The sequence below is a fragment of the Echinops telfairi genome, unplaced genomic scaffold (assembly GCF_000313985.2).
Source record: "Echinops telfairi isolate 266 unplaced genomic scaffold, ASM31398v2 ScPeMD7_18;HRSCAF=68, whole genome shotgun sequence".
Classification (NCBI taxonomy): domain Eukaryota; kingdom Metazoa; phylum Chordata; class Mammalia; order Afrosoricida; family Tenrecidae; genus Echinops; species Echinops telfairi.
The window spans coordinates 5577664-5584331 of NW_022103915.1; the positions used below are offsets into that span (position 1 = coordinate 5577664).

The 6668-nt window shown below is 51.9% G+C and overlaps 1 protein-coding gene across 2 annotated transcripts in view; it reads left to right on the forward strand.

Moving 5' to 3' along the window:
- WDR25 (WD repeat domain 25) overlaps positions 1–6668 on the forward strand; it is a 162460-nt gene that overhangs the window by 104912 nt on the left and 50880 nt on the right. The gene's annotated exons all lie outside the window — the stretch shown is intronic.

Below are 6668 nucleotides of genomic sequence, written 5' to 3' on the forward strand. Positions count from 1 at the left end.
ACAGCCGGGGGAAGAAGGAAGAGGACATGTCCTGGAATTGATGATGGGTGATAGTTGCACAATTCTCATGAACTTGACTGAGCCACTGAAATGAACGATATGCAAATGGAACGTCAGTGAAACTTAAAAATAAACGAACTTCAAAAAACATCTACCATCCCTTCCTGATAAAACTCTGTTAACTAGAAATAAAAAGACGCTTTCTAAAACTGGTAGGTACGACTACAAAAGCTGTCCTGGCATCATACTTACTTGTGATTGTTTTCCACGTAAGATCAGAAAAAGGCCTAACCACAGCCGTTTGAAGAGTCTGTTGTGATGTGCCGCCAAACCAGCTGTGGCTTGTGGACACCCGTGTACCACAGAACCAAACACTGCCTGGCCCTAAACCAGACTAACAACTGTCGCTAGGTCTGAGGCCGCTAGGTCTGAGGCCACGATCGCAGGCACCATGCCAAGTCACCTCCTTGAGGGTCTTCCTCTCTGCTCTGCCCCTCTGCTGGACCAAGCATGATGTCCTTCTCCGGGGACGTGTCCCTCCTGAGAACACGCCCAAACCATGGAAGATAAAGTCTCACCATCCTCAGCTCCTAAGGAAAACTTTGCCCGTGCTTTTTCCAAGACAGATCTGTTCATTCTCCTGGGAGTCCGTGCAGGTTTCATAGTCCTCGCCATGACTGTCGCCCAGAGGCATCCGTCTCTGCTCTTTCTCATTCATGGTCCCGATGCCCAGTGCGGTTGAGCTGACTCAAAATAGCATGGCCTAGGTCGGGCGCGCTTAGCCCTCAAGGTGATAGCTTCGCCTTTAAAGAGATCTTGTGCCGCAGACTCGCCCGGTGCAGCACATCATTCGATTCCTGGACTGCTGCTTCCAGGGGCATTAATTATGAATCCAAGGGAAATGGAATCCTTGACGATGTCAGTCTCTTCTCCATTTAGCACGCTGTTGTCTGTTGGTCCAGTTGTACTTCTGTGTTCTTCATGTTCAGGTGTAATCCCTACAGGAGGGGCTGTTGTCGTCTTTTGTCTACATCAGCAAGAGCGTGGCGTCCTCTTCGCCGTCAGCATGCAAGGCTGTGCATATCCTACATATGCTAGGCTTCCAATAAGCCTTCCTCTGATCCTGATGCCATGTGCTTCCTAGGGACCAGCGGCTCAAATTCCGTGCTCAGGGCACATATTGAATAAGTGTAGTGAACCTATAGGACCCCGACGCACACACTTTCCCTAATTTTAAACCATGCAGTATCTTCTTGTTCTGTTCAAACAACTGGTTCTTGGTGTTTGTGCAGGTTCTGCATGAACACAGCTAAGAGTAAAGTGTTCTGGAATTTCCATTCTTCCCAAAGTCATCTATAATCTCCCAGTGAAATGCCTTTGCGTAGGAAACAAAACACAAGTAGACAGTGTTTTCTAGTATTTTGTGCTTGCATTCAAGATTCATCTAACATCCACTATGATATCCCTCATCGATGCCATCTTCTGAACCCTACTGGATTCTCTGACAGATTTCTGTGGCTGTGTTGAAGCAAATGTTTTTGAATTATTTTCACCATAGCTTTACTTGCATATGATGCTAATGGTATTATTGGATAATTTCTGCATTCTCTTAGATCACCTTTCTAAGGAATATGCACATCCGTGGATCTTTCCCTATCGGAAGGCCAGACAGTGCTTTTCCAGCTTTCTGGGCATGGATGAGTGAGTGCTTCCAGTGCTGAGTCTGCTTGTTGAAACAGTTCAGGCGTGTCCTAGAGCCTTGGTTTTCTCCAGAGCCTTCCACACAGCTTGGACTTCTTCCTCGAGTACCAGGGTTTTTGAACACGTGCTAAGCATATATTTTAATGTCCACCAGCTCTTCCTGGTACTGCAACTCTTTGAATTCGTTCCAGCTTCTTTGGTTGCTTTCTACCACATTCAAATGTTTTCTGACCCTAGAATCCTTCAATATTGCAACTCAGGGCTGAGTCTTTCCTCCGGTGCTTCCAGCCTGAGAAATGCAGAATGTATTCTTCCTTTTTGGTTTTCTAGCCCCAGGCCTTTGCCACATTTCATTATAACACTTTCCTTTGTCTTCTATTTGGTTCTTTTTGTGTTTTTTTTCCCCTTTTGCTTTGGCTACTCTACATCCAGTGGCAAGTTTCTTAGTCTTCCCGACATCCATTTTGGCCCCTCCTTCCTTCCTCCCTGCCTCCCTCCCTCTCTCCCTTCTTATCTTTTTAGTGCTTTCTTCATGCATGCAATCCTTGATGTCGTCCCACCATTTGTCTGGTCTGTGGACATTAGGGTTCATTCAGTATGTCTGATTGGTCCTTGACATGGTTTCTAATTTAAGGAGGGATATACTCAAGGCTGCACTTTGGTCCTTAAGATCTTGTTCTAATTGTCTTTCCCTTCCATTTGAACTTGCGCCTGGGCCATTGATGGTCTATTCCACAGTGAGTCCCCTGCCTTGTTCTGATGGAAGATACAGAGCTTCTCTGTGGTCTCTTTCCATAGCAGGAGTTGGCTCGATTCCTAGTCCTCCATGTGTTGAGTCTCCGTCTGTGTTTGCCATTTATGTAGGCGACAAAGGGGATTTCAAATGGATTAAATTGTTGGTCTTGCCAAATTCTTTAACACTACCTCCCCTGAAGTTCTAAGACAGTGGTTCTCAACCTTCCTAATGCTGTGACCCTTTAATACAGTTCCTCATGTGGTGGTGACCCCAACCATAAAATTATTTTTGTTGCTACTTCATAACTGTCATGTTGCTACTGTGATGAATTGTCATGTAAATATCTAATATACAGGATGTCTTTTCATTGTTACAAATTGAACGTAATTAAAACAGTGATTAATCACAAAATAATACGTAACTATATATTGTGAAATATTTATTTCTAATGACAAATAAATGTAATTTTGTCTTGAAGCATGGTGCAGCATGGGTAACAGTCTTCAACAGTAAACTACATTGCTGCATTTTGTGACAGTTTGCCTAAAAAGCGGAAGTCCGTGTGAAGGTTGAGATAGCTTCTTTCTCATCAGATCAGCTTATCTGCCTGTGGGTGGACCCGTGGTGTTGGTTCCCAAGACCATCAGAAATATGTTTGCCGATGGGCTTAGGGGACCCCAGTGAAAGGGTTGTTCGGCCCCCAAAGGGGTCACGACCCACAGGTTGAGAACCGCTGTTCTAAGCGAGCTCAAGCTCTCTCCAGGTGAGAAAGGAGGAAGTAAAACTGCCTTTCCACACATGCCATGCTTGCCCAGCCAGCTTTGCACAGCCCACAGGGCCTCCTCCAAGGCTGGCGAGCGTGTTCTGCAACGCTGCAGGACCCAAGGTCAGTGGACACAAATGGTTTGTATTGCTCCACACTAGAAACGAATCCTGCGAGACCCAGACGTAGATATTCCGTTTACTAATAGCCTCCAAATGTCGAGCAACCTGTACACAATGGCCCAGAGAGGTTTTCTGGGCTTGAGTCAGAAGAGGCCAGCCGGTTGCCATGTCTCTCCAGATTGGCCTGTAGCTGGAATGCAGCCCCAGCCCTGAGAGGCACACCCCAGGACGGCGGGGGCTGGCTCAGTTCCCCATCCCAGGGCCCATCTCTTTGGGGGAGGGTTGGGTGTAGTTGCCTGCACAGTCTCTGCGGAGCTGCGTGAGCTCCAGAAGGGCATCCTGATGCCCTCTCGGGGCACGAGGGACTGCTGAGGGGTTGAGGGACAGCCAGGTGCCAGAGCCGAGCCCCGGGCTCCCTTTGAAGTTTGACAACCATTACCTCCAGATAGTAGGTTCAGGGATGACTCTGAGCTCCTCGGTGTCTTTCTGGTTTTTGACACATGTACGGAGTACACTTATTTCCGGTGTAACCAGAGTGCTAACAGTTTCTAGTTGATTTCTAAGGGACTTTGTTTGTGGCCCTTGGGTACCATTTGGAAATTTTACAAGGAGACCGTACGTCTCTTAAGATACCCCCCAAAGGAGCCAGCTGAAACAGCGCCATGGGAAGGCCTAACTGCCGGGTCACAGGCACCGTGTGAGACGGGCAGGTGGCTGTGGCCCATCTCACTCGCCGCAGGAGTCCTAACCGGGACACTTCCCGTGAAGTCATCGCGCTGTCCTAGAAGGCTTGACGGATGACTTAACTCCTTCCTGCCACCGAGAGACAGAGCAGGCTCTCTAATTACGTAATTTAGAAATGACTCACACCCCTGGCTGCTGCCACGTTGGGCATTAATCTCTGCAAGCTGACAGCAACAGTCAGTTCAATTAGGGAGAGCGATTAGCCAGGCCTCTCCTCTCCCTCGCCCCAGGTGACTTTGACTGCCAGCTGGGTGCTGGTGGTGGTGCTGCTGGGGGGTGAGGGGGCGCTGCCGTGATCAACACCACCTCACTGACACCCCCCGCCAGAGAGCCAGCCAGCGTTTCTGTGGAAGGGAGTTCTCGGGCTGCTGACGTTAGGGGGTGGTAAAAGTTAGCGTGTTTTGGGTGAAAATTGACACAGCAAATTGGGTTTCCTTTGAGCAATTCCTGTGCCTAGTGCTCGGTGACACGGGCTACATTTTTCACAATGTGTCAGCAGTCCCATTACTTTCTGCTGGTTCCCGCTCCCTGGCTCGGGCGGATTCCAGACGGAGGGCTTCCGGGATGGCCCATCTTGTTTGTTTCTGACCAGGATGCATCCGTTTCTAGTCATTTTCTTCTGCCCCTCCTTTCCCTCCCTCCCCCATCTCCTTCTTGCCTCTCCAACCTCCTTCCTGGCCTCCTCCTGTTCTCTGTCTGCCCTCCTAAGGATTTAGCACTTTCACTTTAAGTTGTGGGAGAGAGATGGAGCTGTCTCCCCCACTCACCAGTGACCGTCTCGGAACCCCCCAGGGGCAGTTCCACTCAGTCCTGTAGGGTCGCCGAGCGTCGGCGCAGTGGGTTTGCTTTTTCAGTCTGATTTTAAAGGAGCCCTGGTGGTTTTGTGGTTATGCATTGGGCCGCGAACCAAAAGGTCCGCAGTTGGAAACTACCGGCTGCTCTGCGTGAGCGAGACGGGCTTTCTGCTCCGGTAAAGAGCCTCGGAAACCCACAGGGCGCTTCTACCCTGTCCTATGTGAGTCGGACTCCACTGGGTGGCAGTGAGTATTTTAAAGTATGAAAGAAAGCCTGCAGACACACGCTATGTCACCCATGCACCCGCAACCCAGACGGATCAGCTGAGGACCATTCCGCAGACCCCAGCCTCAAACCTTCCACCGTGGAGTCACGGGGATGCTAGAGGGCAGGGTAGAAGTGCCCCCCAGAGGTTTCTGAGGTGGTGACTCTCCGTGGGAGTAGAAAACCCCCTCTTCCGAAATCCTGAGGTGCAGCTGGTGGTTTCGAACTGTTGACCTTGAGGTTAGCGGTGCAATGCGTAACCCACAGTACCACCAGGGCCTCCTGCGGACTGTTTCCAGTGCTCACCATGGGCGGGCCCCTCTTCCTTGGGACCATCCTTCTCGGTGCTTCTCTGCGTTTCCCCCCTCCTTACTGCCCCTGCCCCCTCACCCCTACCCCCTCGAGCACTGAGCTCTCTGGTGCAGGTCTCCTCTGGACTCTGCCCACACCTCGTCCCTCAGGGGCCCCTCCACCTCCACCTTCCGCGTGCCTCTGGGATGGCGATGCCCTTTCTCCGAGCCCGTCGTCCCCGTCCAGTTGCCTGGTCTCAACTTTCCAGATGGGGTCTGGGCACCCTAATAGCTGGTCCTCCTCCCATCAGACATGCTCCCCTTCTCCACCCCTGCACACTGTCGTTCTATCTTCTGGGAGGTCAGGCCTGAAACTTGAGGGCTGCCCCGGACTTGACCCTGGCCTTCAAACCCCACCACGAATCCACCTGAAGGCCTGTTGGCACCACCTTCCAAGGGACCGGTCTCTGGCTGCTCTCAGACCCGCTTTATGGGTGAGGAGGCTGGGGCTCAGAGGACTGAAGCCACCTGGCCAGTCATAGCCAATCCTACTGCAGCACAGGGACAGGGCACCTGGCTCTGGTGGACTCCTGCTCCCTGTGGTCAATCCCAGAGCTGCTCGAGGGCAGCCATGGCCTGTGGCATGCGCGACCCAGCACCTGACTTCACACCCTGGCCTTTCCCTGCTGGGGCTGGACCTTCGACTGGAAGACTGTTCCATCCCATTTCTGGCCTGGTGGGCATGGGAACGTATTCCATAGGCCACTGGGTGCCCAGGGCTTCCTCCCTCGGGCCTCATTCCCACGGGGGGCAGGACCTTCCCTTGCCCCAGGAAGATGTTTGTTCTCTGCCCCGTGAAACTGGACAGCAGACCTTGGGCCAACCCGTGTCCACCCAGGCCTGGCAATGCCTTCTCAGAGCACCGTGTCTGGGACTGAGGAGGACTAGGCTGACTGAATCGAGCATGCCCCCTGGGGGTGAGCAGGCTGGCCACAGAGGTCAGTCCACCAGAGCTGGAAAAGCCCCCACCTCCCTCTCAAGCTGTGCAGACTCAAGCCTACCATTTGCCACCCAGGGCTTCACCTCAGTCACTGACCCGGAACTCAAACTGCCGTATTGTCCTCCTGGGGGTTCCACCTCCTTCTCTGGACCACCTCCAGACTGGGAGGTAACTTGGAAGTTAGTGGTCTGAGCCCCCGGCAGGCAGGCAGGCAGGTGGGCGGCAGGACTCAGGAGGGTCTCAGGAGAGGCTT